The sequence below is a fragment of the Spermophilus citellus genome (assembly GCF_964194105.1).
Source record: "Spermophilus citellus genome assembly, chromosome: 10".
In the NCBI taxonomy this organism is placed as follows: Eukaryota; Metazoa; Chordata; class Mammalia; order Rodentia; family Sciuridae; genus Spermophilus; species Spermophilus citellus.
This window is the reverse complement of record NC_138197.1, coordinates 84254116-84269695: the sequence shown is the minus strand read 5'-3', so window position 1 is coordinate 84269695 and position 15580 is coordinate 84254116.

The window sequence follows — 15580 nt, the reverse complement described above, 5'->3', positions numbered from 1 at the left end:
AATTGATTTCCATAAAATGATCCCTGTTCTTATATTTCTTGAAAAGTACTCACATACCCCAAAATAGAATTGTGATTTGAAGTTTACTATTAAAGACACTTATAGGTGAATCTGGGTTGCTGGTCTCTGGGAGTTGCCACATCCATTGCAGCTTTGAGGTATTCTTGATTTTGGGAAGCCTCCTGTGTCAGGCTCCTGAACTTTCAGAGAAGTATGCTCATCAGATGGTGATGATGTCCTATGTTTATCACCGTATGTGTTAGTTACATAGGAAGGGGACAATGGAAAGAAAACCCAAACATGATCAGTCTTCTAAGTTTTAATGCCAAAGTGAGCCAAGGTAAGGCATTTCCTGGATTTAAAAAAAAAAAAAGGTGGGGGACCTAATAAAGGGAAAGAATAAAGTACAACTGACTTCTCCTTATATCTTTCTTTGTGCCAATATAAGGAAGTACAATGTAGACGTGGGGATAGATGCAACTTAAAGAGGAAAGAAAAATAGTCGGAGAGGAGGAGGAAGTGGACACTAGAGTAGTGAAGAGTGACTATGACATTAGGAGACAAAGGCGTTCTGCTGTCCTGGTCAGAACCATGGCCTCAGGAAACAAGGCCTAAGGCCCTTTCATTCTAGTGCTTTCCAGTTAGAAAGAGGTAAGACAGTCCTTGTTTCCTTTTCTTTGTCTTCACCAAGTATGTAAGAACTCAATTCTAGCTCTTTGGTTACTCAGTCACAGTCTCTGATATTATGCTTATTAAGTTTACTGTGAACGCCACTTTCCATAACACCTAACGAAAGTAATTACTTTTAATAAAAAGCAACCAAATATTTTAAAGGCTATTATGTCCCTATTCCATTCTGTGGACATAATTTTTAATTTTCTAATATCTTGCCCTTCTGTGTTTTATTCATTGTCACTTCATATATATATCACACTAAAGGTATTCTTTTTTTTAGTGAGCATCCATCATTAGTTGATACTGTAGTTTCCTAATGTTGACATTTTGATATTGTTTTATTTTGGCTTTGGAGCTGGTAGGCTTCTGTTAAAATTTTTTGGACCTTTTTTGGGAGATCTGAACTCTCTAGAGATGCTCTATATCAAAATAGCAGCATTAAAAGAAAAGAAAAAGCAGCATAATTGCAAAATCTTTGGCAGGATTGGGAATGAGAATACAGTTTTTGAAATTAGCCAGTAGGGGGCAATCTGAAAGCAAAACAGCTCCTAAACTGTGGCTTCCTTTCCATCCTGGCATAATCAGCGCTACTTGCCTTATTCCAACACTGGAAAACTAAGCAGTGCAGGAGTTGTTATAAAAATGACCATTTTTAGTGTTTACAGTTGGGGTTTTCATGACTGCTCTTGTAGAGACAGGTATTCAGACAATTGGCTCAAGAGATGAGTCAGAAACTCTACTGTCATTTCCATTGAATTTTAACCAAGACATTCCAAACTCCTTCCTCATCTGGTGACTGTGCAGTGAACTGCTACTGACTCAGAACCATTCAAAAATGACTGTAATCTTGCTGTCATTTCATTCCTGAGACTTTGTTGGTTTGTCCTAAGACTTGTATTCCCTCCTTGAAGCTTCAGACAGAAGTCTTACCTTGTGCTGTGGTTTGGATTTTAAATGTCCCCCAGAGACCCATATGTTAAATGCTTGGTTGCCAGTTTGTGGTGGAACCTTTAGGAGGTAGGGTCTAGAGGAAGGAAATTATGTCACAGGGAGCATGCCCTTGACGGGGATATTGGGACCTGCCCCTTCCCCTCTCTCTTTGCTTCCTTGCCACCATGAGGTGAGCAGCTTTGCTCTCCCATGCCCTCCCTACTATGACATTCAGCCTCACCACAGGCCCTGAAACAATGGAGTCAACTGACTAGGGACTGAAACTAAGCCAAAATAAGCAGTCCCTTCTATTAAGTTGTCTATCTCCGGTGTTTTGTCTTAGTGACAGAAAGCTGACTAGCATGACTTATTTGGAGTGTTTAGAAGATGAATTAAGTACTTCACATTTTTGTGGAAGACAAAGGATTCACATACCCTTTGAGTTTATATTGAAAGTACACACCTCTTCCCAAATGTCCACACAAATGTAATTTGCTATTGTAATTGCAGTTCATTTAATCCCCTCTGGGCCCATGGGCCCCTAGTATAAAAATCTGTTGAGGAGGTACTCTCAAAGTTTAAATAAACTGTTCAGGAGATGCAGTGAGTTTGGAAGGTTAGAGTCTTGTAAATAAATGCTAAAGGTTTTCACCTGGATATCTTGTAGCCCACTGAGCACTTTACCTCCTCAAATTCGCTCTACATTTTCTTTAGTTTCTCCTTGGTGTAGCTCTTGTTCCATTGATTCTCACTGGAAACTTTGGAGTCATCTTTGATTCTTCTCTTAATGTTAAATCCTTGGAGCACCCTCCTACTTTGTTGCCCTCTTTCCTTACTTTGGATTTTTTTTTTTTTTTTTGAGTCAAGTCGGTTAGAAATCTTGTGTCAGGTAGGGGCTCACATCCAGGAGACAGCTTCAGGATCCCAGCAGGTGGAAGAAGATGCAAGATGCAGTTGGAAGAGTAGATATTCTTTATTTGGAGGTGGCAATAACCCTTAACCAGCCCCCAGCTCCAGCTTCAGCCCTCAGCCAGTTCCGTTTAGCCCTCTGAGTCCTGTCCATAGAACTTCTTTATTTGCAGGTCAGACAAAGAAGGCATACTGCCAACAGGTTACATCAGTGGGCACCTGCTCACAAGCAAATGTTTATGACTTTGAGTTCATATGCTGAATCAGAGTGTTTATGATCTTGAATACACACTAAAAACATAGCCTGCCAGATGGAAGCTTTGGAAAGGGAGCCTAACTACAGCCATTTTGGACCTGTGCTAATCTTGTCTCTGCTTTCTCAGTTTCTGTTTCTTTGTATTCCAACCATCCTTTTTACCTTTATTAGGTAAGTCTTTATAAATGTGGATTTGGTTGTATCTCTTCTGCTTTGCTTTTTGCCCCTAATTTAAAAGATGTCTTGATGAAGGAATTCCCTGGAAAAAAATTCACATCTGACAGGTTCAAACTTTGCACTTTTTTCTTTTCCACTGTTTCCTTGCTTTAACTCATGCTTCACTCAAAATGGAATGCTTGCCCGGTCCTGTATTTGCTGAGTTTTCTTTGTCTCAGATCTTTCTAGACTAGGGGTTCATTACACTTTTTGTATAGTAGGATCTCTTTGGCATTCTGTAAAACCTCTGGACACTTTCTTAGAATATATTCAATGCATAAAATAACATATACAGAATTACAAAGGAAACAATTATATTAAAATAAAGTAAAAAATATTTTTGAAATTGATTGTTTCTTGTGTTCTTATTAATGCATTGAATAACAAAATCTATCCTTGGTCCTAATAATTAGCACAGTAGTTTATTGCCTACATCTACAATGGAAGGAAAGTGCTAAAATTGTGTTAAAGATTAGGGAAAATAAAGATGTGATTTTTTCCTTATTCAAGTTTAGGTTGAGAACCTTAAATCTAAATAATTGATCTTCAAACTAGATTATGTATCAGAATCCCCTGGATGCCAAATAACAGTAAGACTCATTTCTGATGTAGTAGGTCAGGGGCAGATCCTAGAATCTGCATTTCTAGTACATTCTCTGGTATTGTTGATACTGCAAACCCAAGGATTGTACTTTGAAAACCTTTGATCTAGAATAGATCATCATATCCTGTGCCATCTTTACCTCCCCAAATCATTTGCCTCCCTAAAGACCCAGAAAAAGGCTACCTTCTGTATCATTTTTCCTTATTACCCTACTGGGAGAAATTTCTTCCCCTTCAAAGACTGCTGTCTCAATTTGTTCATGCCATTCTCATGGCATTTACCTTTCTGCTTTGTATTACAGTCACTGGGGTACAGTGTGGCTGGCCCCCACCTTGGGCTCCAGCCATCTAAACCAGGCATGATAAAAAAAAATGCTATGAAATTTCAAACCTCCACAAAAGAGAAAATGTCTTCTCTCGTTTATTACATTGGGAGCTCTTCTAAGGTATGAGACATTCTTATAATTTGTAAAAGAAAGAAGGGACAAAGCAGAGGACGGAGAGAAACTTCAGTGGAAAACTCCTCATTAGGGAAAACTCCTCATTAGCAGCATAGAAATTAATCATGGAAGAGAACACCTAGTTTATTCACTTAATACCCTTCCTGAGTGCTATAAACAGAAATATTCTTCATCCTGATTTTAAAACTTACACTTAAAAAGTAGGTTACATACTGGCCCTCCAGAAAAATTTCAGAAAGATAACCATTGGCTCATGGTAATTACATATATATGTAATCCAGGTCACTGGTAAGAATGTTGAATAGGTCAGGGCCCTGGGGTACAGATGGATCTTCTACAAAGCCTTTGATGTAGTACCACGGGGTTATTGTTAAAGATAGGATGAACTCAGAGTGGCCTTTTGAACAGTACAGTTTATTTATACCTCACCAGACCTTCTAAACAGTGCGGGAGGTAAAACAGAGTGAGTTGTGTTGAATTTCGGGAATCTGATCGCACCCCTACACCATTTAATTCATTCAAATTCTTCCTCTGTCTCTCCTCTCTCTTTTTCTTCTATTCTTCCTCTCTCCTTTTCTTTTTCCCTCTATCTTTTTTCCTTCGTTTTTTAATTTTTAGTTGGAGATGGACACACAATATCTTTATTTGTATGTGGTGTTGAGAATTGAACTCAGTACCTCACACATGTCAGGCAAGTGTGCTACCACTGAGCTACAACCCCAGCCCTCATTTTTTTTTTTAATCCAATGACTAAGACAGAGATTTTGTAGATTGGAGGTTGATCTACAGAAGCTTGTAAATTTCCTTTCCAATTGAAAACTCTACAACCCTGTAAAACAGATCCATGGTACATGTTTTTCCTTGTCATATAGAAATTTTGTCTGTGGTACTGTTGGTTTCTGCACCTTGAATTATATTTATTTGGCAGAGACTGTAGCTTTGTGAAGTAGCAGCATGCTCTAAGGTTCCAGTTCAGGTCTTCTCTCTTTACCTTACTGTGCTTGTATGAGTTGTGGAATCTGTAACTCTTGTTACATAATGAATATAAAAGCAAAATAGTAATTATTAACAGTGATGATGACAAATATTTGCGTGCAGTGCTTTTCATTTATAAATGGCTTGGAGGAGACCAAATGCATCTGTTAATATTAGTCATTCTTCCTGAGGGATTCCTCATCATGGGTCAGAGAGTTTCTCTTGGACAAAGATGTATTTCGGTAGCTATTGTACTTCTCTCCCCTTTAAAGAAGGCATAGTCCTAAACTTTTTCCTCACTTCTTATGGGTTATATCTGTTCTCTTGGTGTTAGCAGTGCTTGAATTTCCATTCTCATATATTCATTTAAAATGAATTGATCCTGCTACTGTGGCTAGATAGGCAACTACAATTACTGAAATTTTTTTCTAGGAGGAAGAAATTAAATTTTCTTTGGAGACTCAGAACAGATCTGCAAATATAACCTTGAACTTCACAGCGGCACTGTGCCAGGTGACTCAGGAGACACTTTGACCACCTGCCTTCCCACAAGTCCCTAACATTTCTCCTCTATTTGTCTAGCAGCAAATGTTCAGATAAATGTTGCTCCATGCATGTACCTCTTTCTAATCACCTTCTGAGTATTCTAGATGAATCTGTATACAGTTTTATATGTATTCTAGACCACAAGGATCAGGTATTATGTCTTCTTCTATCTCTTTTTGCCTTATGCCTGGTATATAAATAGTGTTCAAGAGTTGTTTGTTGAGTTGAAATCTCCTTTATTCTAATCTCAAACCAAACAAAATTCCTTTTATTATAATCCCCAACCAAAAGTAAAAGTTTGGTGCTGGGGCTGTAGCTCAGTGATAGAGCACTTGACTAGCACGTGTGAGGCTCTGGGCTTGACCCTCAGCATCACATAAAAATAAATAAATAAAATAAAGGTATTGTGTCCATTTACAACTACAAAAAATATTTTAAAAATAAATAAAATTTAGCCAGGCATGGTGGTACACACCTGTAATACCAGCAACTTGAGGCTGAGGCAGGAGGATCACAAATTTAAGGCCAGCCACAACAATTTATCAAGGCCCTCAGCAATTTAGTGAGATCCTGTGTCAACAAATACAAAGGGCTGGGGATGTGACTCAGTAGTTAATTGCCCCTGGGTTCAATCCCTGGTACCAAAATAAATCAATACATAAAAGTTATTTTCCATTTATAGACTTAAACTAAAATCATTAAATTGACTAAGGAGTATAGTCTGACTTAGCATATCGTTTAATAATCTAACGGTGTATTTTGTAATGAACACTACAGTGTGGGTGTTGTCAGGGGTGTGCAACCCTGCCCTCTTTCTGAGCCTCCTCTTAAACATTCTTCCCTGGCTCTCTCTGGGTCTCTGGGATGACCCATGCTGTGCCCCATGACTTGAAAGTTTTTTCTCACCCTCCATCATATGTCATCCCCTGCCCCCTTTAATCTGCATCCTTCATCCCTTGTTGTAAGCATCACTTCCTCAGGAAGCCCCAACCCCTTCCGATCTAGCCTTGCCAGTCTCCTTTGACTGAGGGCTCTTAGGTTCCTTTCCTTTGAAGGCCTAATTGTGGTCATAAGTGGATGGCCATTAATTCTGAGCAACTCTCTTCCTCTCTGTTCTGTCAGAGCCAAAGCCTGTTCTTGCTAACCTTTTTATTTCCAGCCTTTAGCATCAGGACTAGGACAACATGCACATGGCAAAGCCCAGGAATGCCGGGGATTGGGGCTCACCCATAGTTGCTGTCAACCCACACAAAAAAGTTCTATTCTTGGATATGGATAATTGCCATTTGCTCAATCTTATGTAAAACATGAATGTAAACTCCACAAGAGCAGGTTTGTCATCTGTTCACTTACATATCTTGAGCATTTAAAGAGTATCTACTATATAGCAGGTGCTCAGAAATATTTGCTGGATTCGTAAAGGCATCTTGAGAAAGCTTAATTTTCACTGATCTGTAATAGTTGGTTGTTCATGCTCTGCAAAACCAGTTCCGAGGAAAGTTCCTTCCCTTTCCCCCCAACTCTCCACCTTCTACCTAGATTGCCCTTGTAAGTAAATTGCTTTAGCAACGCTGGCGCTGCCTGCTGATAGGTTCTCAGTGTCTGTTTTATGAGAGCTGGACATTTCAGGGAAGTTTCCTGAGAGTACACACCTAGAGAAAGAATGGCCAATTAGGAGGAGGAGGTGGGCTGGGGTTGGAATAGATCCCCCAAGGTATGCGTGCTTTCAACAGTATTCCAGGAATGTTCATGAGTATACAAATAATTTGCATTGAGCAAGTACCAAGCAAATCATTAAGTTAGAAAAAAAAGTTTTTCTTTTTTTTTAGCTATACTTTATTTATTTTTTTTAATTGGTTGTTCACAACATTACAAAGCTCTTGACATATCATATTTCATACATTAGATTGAAGTGGGTTATGAACCCCCAATTTTACCCCAAATGCAGATTGCAGAATCACGTCGGTTACACATCCACAATTTTAAACTCAATAGCTTTCTGAGAGCACAGCATTTTTTAAAAAAACATTTTCACATTGTAAATTCTAGTTTATGCATATGCACAAATAAGAGCCACATGCAGGAGTACTTGCCCTTTGCTATTTTACCCTACTAAGTAAGATTTCCCCGCCCTCAAAGTTTCCTTGCCATTCAGCTTGTCAGTGGCCTTATCAAACAAAGACAGCAGCGTGTCACTCAAAACCAACATCTAGTTTTAGAAGTGGCTAGCATGCTCTGTTGCTATAACAGGAGATCAGGATTAAACTGCAAGGCACAGGGTGGTGGGTGTGGTTCTCATATAGCATCACACTACTAGGGTATTAGACAACAAATGGTTTTGAAATTAGCAGTGGCTTGTTGGAATACAAGTATTATACACTTTTTGAAATCTATTCATCCCCTAAAACGTTTGGTTTTAGGGAAGCACATTGGAGAACTGAAGCATACTAGAAACTAGAAATAGGTCAATGTGATTGCAGACAGCTTTTTCAGCATTGTTGTGTGGCTCCTAATGGCTTCCGTTGGTCACCCAATCAGAAAGCATGTCTTTAGACTAATGCTATTCAGCTGGTTACTATGGCAATGATGGAGTACTAGTTGTCATGGTGATGAAATGGAAATTTGGGGGACCAGTTTCTTAAGAGGAGGTAGATTCATTAAGCCCTGTCTTTCTCTCCTTAAAACTTGACCCTACTTTTGAAGGGGGTCTATTTTCATCTTCTCTGCATACATTTTAGGATTTATATAATCTTTTCTTATTCTTGGATCTCCTGGCTTAAATCCTTTCAAGTCTGTGATATGAGTAGACAACCCCTGCCCCCCCCAAGAGTCTTTTATGGCTCATATTAAAGAATGACAGTGCAGCAGCTATGTTTCTTTTTGTTCCCCACAAGAGTGTCTGTCGAACTCTATTTGCATCCCTTCAAAGTTATTCTGGTGTGAAACTATAGGTCAGAAAATATAATGGTTGTAAATGATAAAGGAAACTTTTACCAATGAACTGCAATCACCTATTGCTCACCCATGTGTTTGCTAGACTTATTCTGTGGGGCTGATCCTTTTGAGGAGCAGCAGAAGCTGGGCTCTTTTTCCTCTCAGTGCTGATGGAGGCTTCACTCCCCTTTGCTGAGAGGCCACTGTGCAGGCCTGTCAATGGGAAATGTATGTTGTTCACATGTTACATAGCCAAGGGATTAATTTGGTTGGTCATTTTGGGGTGCTGAAAAAGAAAGAGGGGTCATATTAACATTTTGGTTAAATTTGGGGGCTCATTAGAGAATTTAGAGACCATATATTGAAACACATCTGAATTAATGGACCTCTCAATTTTTCTGAAATTACTTTTAGTATATTGACATGAACTCTATGGAAAAATCTTTTTGGCACATTTTTATTTTAAAAGTTTGCTGCTGTAGAATTTTTGCATATTTGTGATAATGATTCTCAAACTCCATTGTACTGAAAAATCTCCCCGGGGATTTAGAAAATATCTCAGTGTTCCCTATAATTTGTAACTGGCCATCAGTGCAGATACACTACTTTACATGAGATCCTGCGGTAAGGCTCTGGAGGTCTGGTTGGATTAAAACCCTCCTATATCTGTGCACCCTGTAATCCCAGCACCTTGGGAGGCCAAAGCAGAAGGATTGCAAGTTCAAAGACAGCCTCAGCAATTTAGTAAGGCCCTAAGCAGCTTAGTAAGACCCTGTATCAAAATAAAAAAATGAAAGGGCTGGAAATGTGGCTCAGTAGTTCAATCCCCCTGGGTTCAATCCCCAGAACAAACAAACAAACAAAAAAAACCAGAACAAAATGGAACAAAACAAAACAAAAACCCTGCTGTATCCAAACCCAGGCACTATGACCATAGGGTTTATAATCCTGCATACAGAAGAGGCTGGGCTTTCATCTGAGGTTCTTCCCCTCTCTGTTGCTTAATGCTTCCTTTCAGTGCCTATGGATTAGTCTGCTAGGGCTGCTACAACCAAGTACCACATAAATGTATTTTCCCCCAGCTCTGAGCTTAGAAATCCAACATCAAGATGTTAGCATATTTGATTTCTCCTGAGGTCTCTTTTCCTGGCCTGCAGATGGCTACTTTCTCTCTGTGTCCTAACATGGCCTTTCCTTTATGCATATACATCCCTGATGTCTCTGCTGTGGGTCCAGATTTCCTCTTCTTATAAGGACACCAGTCAGGTTGGATTAGGGCTCACTCTGATGGTCTCATTTTTACTTAGTCACTTCTTTAAAGGTCCTATATCTAAATACAGTCACACTCTGAGGTGCTGGGAGTGCATTAGACTGTTAACATGAATTTGGGGGGGGGACACATTTCAGCCCATAACATCCTAGAACAATATATATACTATACATATAATATATATGTATATACTTTTGGGGGGGAGTGTACTGGGGGTTGAACCCAGGGCTACTTTACTACTGAGCTACAGCCCCATCCTCTCTTACTTCTTATTTTGAGACAGAGTCTCGCTAAATTGCTTAGGGCCTTGCTAAATTGCTGAGGCTGGCCTCCAACTTGTAGACCTCTTGCCTTAGCCTCCTGAGTTACAAGTGTGCACCATCATGCTCCACCACTATATTGTTTTCATCATTGATTGTTTTCAGCAACTCTCTGGATAGAAACTAAAAGAAATTGGTGTCAAGCTTCATGAAATCAGACAGAAGGAAAGACTTTATCATTCTCTGTATAGTGTAAGGGTATGGGAGTCATCAAGGCGGTGGGAAGCAATCTCTCTCTCTCTCTTTTTTAAAGCCTATTTTTTTGGACGTAACTTTTTTTTAAACTTTTAAAATTTGTTTTTATGTGGTGTTGGGGATCAAACCCAGTGTCTCAGCATGCTAGGAAAGCGCTCTGCCACTGAACCACAGCCCTGGCCCCGGAAGCAATCTCTTAATGTACCTGAAAGCATAGTTGGGTTTCCTTGCCCTAGTGAATGGACATTGGGAAGGATTTGTGAGAAGAGGGTTACCAAATGAAAACTGTGAGAGCAGATGGGAGAGAGCGTATGTTTTTACTTTTTCTTGGACTAAGCTTCCAGTTCCCTTTAGGGGCTACAAATTAAATGCCAATGTGCAGGCTCAAATAATTTTGGAATTCAGATAAAAGTCTAGATTTCTAGGTTTTCTTAGAAGATCTGATAACAGAGCTCATATCCCTGTGCAGAATCAGTTTCTTACCAATCTCCTTAGGCTTTATTAAAATTGTTTGCTTTATCTTCAGAGACACTCTAGTAGATGGGCTTTAGCCAAAGGAGGTGAAAACAATGACCATTTATGACTATGTGCTGCAAGGGCCTAGCAGGAAGTACTGAGCAGTACTGAGGTGAAAACTGCTCACCTGAGTGAGTGGGAGTAGACTTGGTGTGTTCAGGGTTCCCCATCGACCTATAAACCACAGGTCTACAAAGGTGTCACCAGCGATGTGCATGCACAGCAAGGAAGAAAGAACAGAAGGGTGTCACCACCAATGGACTCGCCATTCCAGTTAGGCTCTCTCTCTCTTCCCTCCCTGCCTGCCTTTCAAGTGACAGTGCCAGAGGGTGGTAGGTGTGGGCTATAGGGTCTGGGTTCAGGAACAGTGGAAGAAGCCATGGTCTCTTCTGATCATTTCTGGTATTCCTCTGAGGGAGTTCCTAGCTAGGTGACCTTCAAGGGTCATTCTCTGGCTTTCCTGAGGGTTCTCCAAAGCTGACTATCAGGCTATAAGCAAATTTGCATTTTGTTTAAATTGTCCAGAGTGGGTAGTCATGAACACTAACTGATACCCTTTACACTCTGCATGAAGAATCTTGGTGGTGGGGACAGGTGTCATAGCTCTAGGCAAATTAATATCCAAATTTCTGGAGAGACCCAGAGCTTATCTTATGAAGCCCCTGAGGAGTCACTCCCAAGATTTATCCCATGACTGCTTTGGTAATAGCATCACTTTCTTGACCAAGGAGCTAGAGTTTTTCTTTAAGATAAACAACTCCCTCCAACAGCAAATTAGGGCCATGTCCCTTTGCTTTTTACAAGGGGGACATACTCATCACATTTGAACTAACTTTAAGGAGTTTCCAGCTATGAGAGTCCTTTTAATAGTTTCGTCTTCTCTTTCTTTAAGCATGAATGTGTTTACTGACAAGAAAAAAGAATTTCTTACATTCCATGTTTTTCTCTTTCAAAGAAAAACACAGGAATAATATTAGTTTTAATTAGAGTCAAATTATGACCTAAACAAGAATGGAGGTCATTCTGAAAATCACTGACTTGGCGGAGACTTTTGGAAATCATTAGAGCCATTGTTCTAATTCTGGATTTTTGTAAAGTGTATTATGCAAGTTACATGAATGAGGGGGTCCCAGAAGAAGGCTGGAAGTGGAGCAGGAGTGGAGATTGCCACCAAGGGTCGAAAGCCCTTTCTTTGATGGAGAATCCATCAGGTTTCCAACCCCAAAGACTTTCTCTTCCTCTCCTTCATATACTAAAATAATACTTTAGTTTTCCTTTTTTACAAAGTTAGTAAATTGGTTGTCAATGCTAAAAAACCCCACACATATATAAACAGAAAGGAAAATAAGAAATCACCAGTAATCTCTCCATTTGAAGGTAATTAATATTAATAATTCAGTGTCTGTATTAATCTGAAATTTTGCCACTGTAATAAATTTAATTTAAACTACCTTAAGTTAAAAAAGGAAATATGTGGGGAAAAATAACTCCTAAGTCCAAAGCTATATCTGGTTTTAGGCTTATCTGCATTTAAGGGTGCAAACAATGTCATTGGGAGTTTAAGTGGGCAAGTGAGGTGATGTGCTTTTCTTCTTTTTAGAAGATTATTGGCTTTATTTATTTATTTATTTTGGTCTTTAACTGTCCTTCTTGCTCATTAGAGCAGACAAAATCCTCTCTTAAGTGCAGCATAAACATCTTCCCTAAAAGCCTGTTCCCAGCAAAGATCTAAGAAAGCTGCAGATGCCCAGGGGACTAAGACAAGCGGACTCTTATGAGGTGCTAAGAGCCAAATCACAATATAGATCCAGACTATGTACATTAAAAAAGAGGAAAATGATGCTCATATAAATGGCAAAGTCCTGAACCATTAAGAATACAATCTTGCTTCTAGCTGCATGCAGATATATAACATTGATTTTTTTTTTTTTTTTTTTTTTTGGTGGGGATGGTGGTACTTGGGATTGAATCCAAGGGTGTGCTACCACTGAACTGCATCCCAGTACATTTTATTTTATTTTGAGACAGGGTCTTCCTCAGTTGTCAAGGTTGGTCTCAAACTTAGGATCCTCCTGAGTTTACTCAGATTACAGGTGTGTACCAGCATGCCGGGCAGTATTAATTTTTTATTTTTTCATTAATTCCCTAGGTTCCAGATTCCTTAACTCAGGAAGAAGGCAGGGAATTTCTAGTTCTTGGGAATGCTTGAACAAACATAATTATTTTGTTTCCTGTGTTCATGATATATAAAGAGACAAGTAGAAAAATTACATGTTAACAAGGTAACAATATGCCTTGCTTAGTTTAAAATAACACTGAATTTTGTGTGCTTTTTTTAGGATTACATTTTTTATTTGTTCTTTCTGGATGTACATGACAGTAGAATGTTTTTTACATATTATACATATAGCTATTAAGAATACAAACAACAATAAGTGTTGGTGAGGATGTGGGGAAAAAGGTACACTCATACACTGCTGGTGGGACTGCAAATTGGTGCAGCCAATATGGAAAGAAGTATGAAGATTCCTTGGAAAACTGGGAATGGATCCACCATTTGATCCAGCTATCCCACTCCTCCGTTTATACCCAAATGATTTAAAAACAGCATACTACAGGGACACAGCCACATCAGTGTTTATAGCAGCACAATTCACAATAGCTAAACTGTGGAACCAACCTAGATGCCCTTCAGGAGATGAATGGATAAAGAAATTGTGGCATATATACACAATTAAATATTACTCAGAAATAAAAGAGAATAAAATCATGGCATTTACAGGTAAATGGATGGTGTTAGAGAATATGATGATAAGTGAAGTTACCCAAACCCCCAAACCCAAATGCCAAATGTTTTCTCTGATGCTGATTCATAATGGGGTTGGGGGTGTGGAGCATGGGAGGTTTAGATGAACTCTAGATAGGGCAAAGGGGTGGGAGGGGAAGGGAGAGGGCACGGGGGTAGAAAAGATGGTGGAATGAGATGGACATCATTACCCTAAGTACATGTATAAAGACACGAATGGTGTGACTCTACTTTGTGTACAACCAGAAATATGAAAAATTGTGTTCTATATGTATAATATGAATTGTAATGCATTCTGCTGTCGTATATATATAACAAATTAGATAAATAAATAAATAAATAAATAAATAAGAATACCATTCACGTACCTTACATTGGCCTCTGAGTCTGGTCTCTCTTCCCTCTCAAGCATTCATTTTAATCTCAGTTCTTCTTGTCTATAGTACACCAGTCACAGTGACATTCTTCTGATTCCTTAACCACTCTGGACATGGTGTTATCTCTGCCAAGCTGAGTCTTTCTCTTCCTTTTCACATGGCTGGTTTCTTCTCACCATTCTGCTGTTAGTTCAGAGGCTACTCCCCGAGAGGTAACAACCAAGCTGTTCCATCTAAAGCCTCTTCTCAGACAGTCTGGCTTGTATCACCCTGTTCTGTTTCACTTTTGCTTTCTTAGCAGCTATCAGCACCTAATAAATGATCTTGCCAATTTAGTTATTGGCTTCTTTGGTGCTTTTTATTTTTTAATCTAACTAGGCAGTAGACTTCCTGAGACCAGGAACCTTCTGTGTCTTGTTCACAGCTTGTTCTCCAGAAGAGAGCCTGACTGAATGAAAGTGCAGCTCCAAGGAAGTGTGGAGAGGGAGCAATGGATGCCAGATGGGAGGTTTGGGGAAGGCTTCATGGAGGATGGAACATTTTAGTTGGGTTTTGAAGGCTGAGCATTACATCTACAGGTAGGTATTAGGATGAGTTAGGGGACATTTGGAGCTGAGGAGCGGATGTGTTGAGGAAGCATGCAGCCCAGCATGTTCAGGGAAAGGTAACTTGGTATGGCTGAAAGTAACGGTTCTCAGAAGGAAGTGATGGGCAGGAAGGCTCCTGTGACAGGCAGGGGTCTGAGGAGGTAGTCCTGGAATTTGTTTGTGTTTCAATGATTCTCTATTTAGTTAGCAACGTGTTAGGCTTGAGGACATGAAGATGAAGGAGACACAGTGCTGGCCCTGCAGCTGTGACTTTTGAGCACAGGATTTACAGGGGTCAGAATACAACAGTTGTTACAAGCACAGCTTCCAGGACCAAGAGTCTTGGAATCAAATCCTGGCACTGCTATTAACTAGACCTTTGATACCAGTCAGTTCTTAACTATTCTGTGGCTTAATTTTCTCCTGTTCAAGTATGATGATAGTAATTGTATTTTTCTCGAGATTTTCTTGTGAGGATTGAATGTATCAACATTCGTAGCATGAGTCTGGCTCTCAATACATGTTAGCTATTATGTAATATGTTAAAACAACATCTGCTACTTGGTTGTGTTTCCAGTGATGGTTGGATTTTTGGTTCTAGGTTGGTTGGTTGGTTGGTACTGAGAGTTGAACACAGGGGCGCTGTATCACTGAGTTACACCCCCAGCCCTTTTAATTAATTTATTTATTTTTGAGACCGGGTCTTACTAAGTTGCTGAGTCTGGCCTTGAACTTGTGCTCCTCCTGCCTCAGCCTCCTGATTAGCTGGAATTATGGAGTGTGCCACTGTACTTTGTTCTGTTTTTAAGAAAGATGATTATCAAAAGTGTAGATAATCAATGCAAGAGGGAGATGATAGGCTCAGGAACTCTTGTAGGTTACTGTAATAGTTGAGGCAAAGGGAAGGAAGCACAGAGCTAGGTTAAAGTGAAGATAAAAGATAGTAGAATAGATTGGGTGTGGAGGGTGCAGATTATGTTTTGGAATAAAAGAAAAGGATTTAG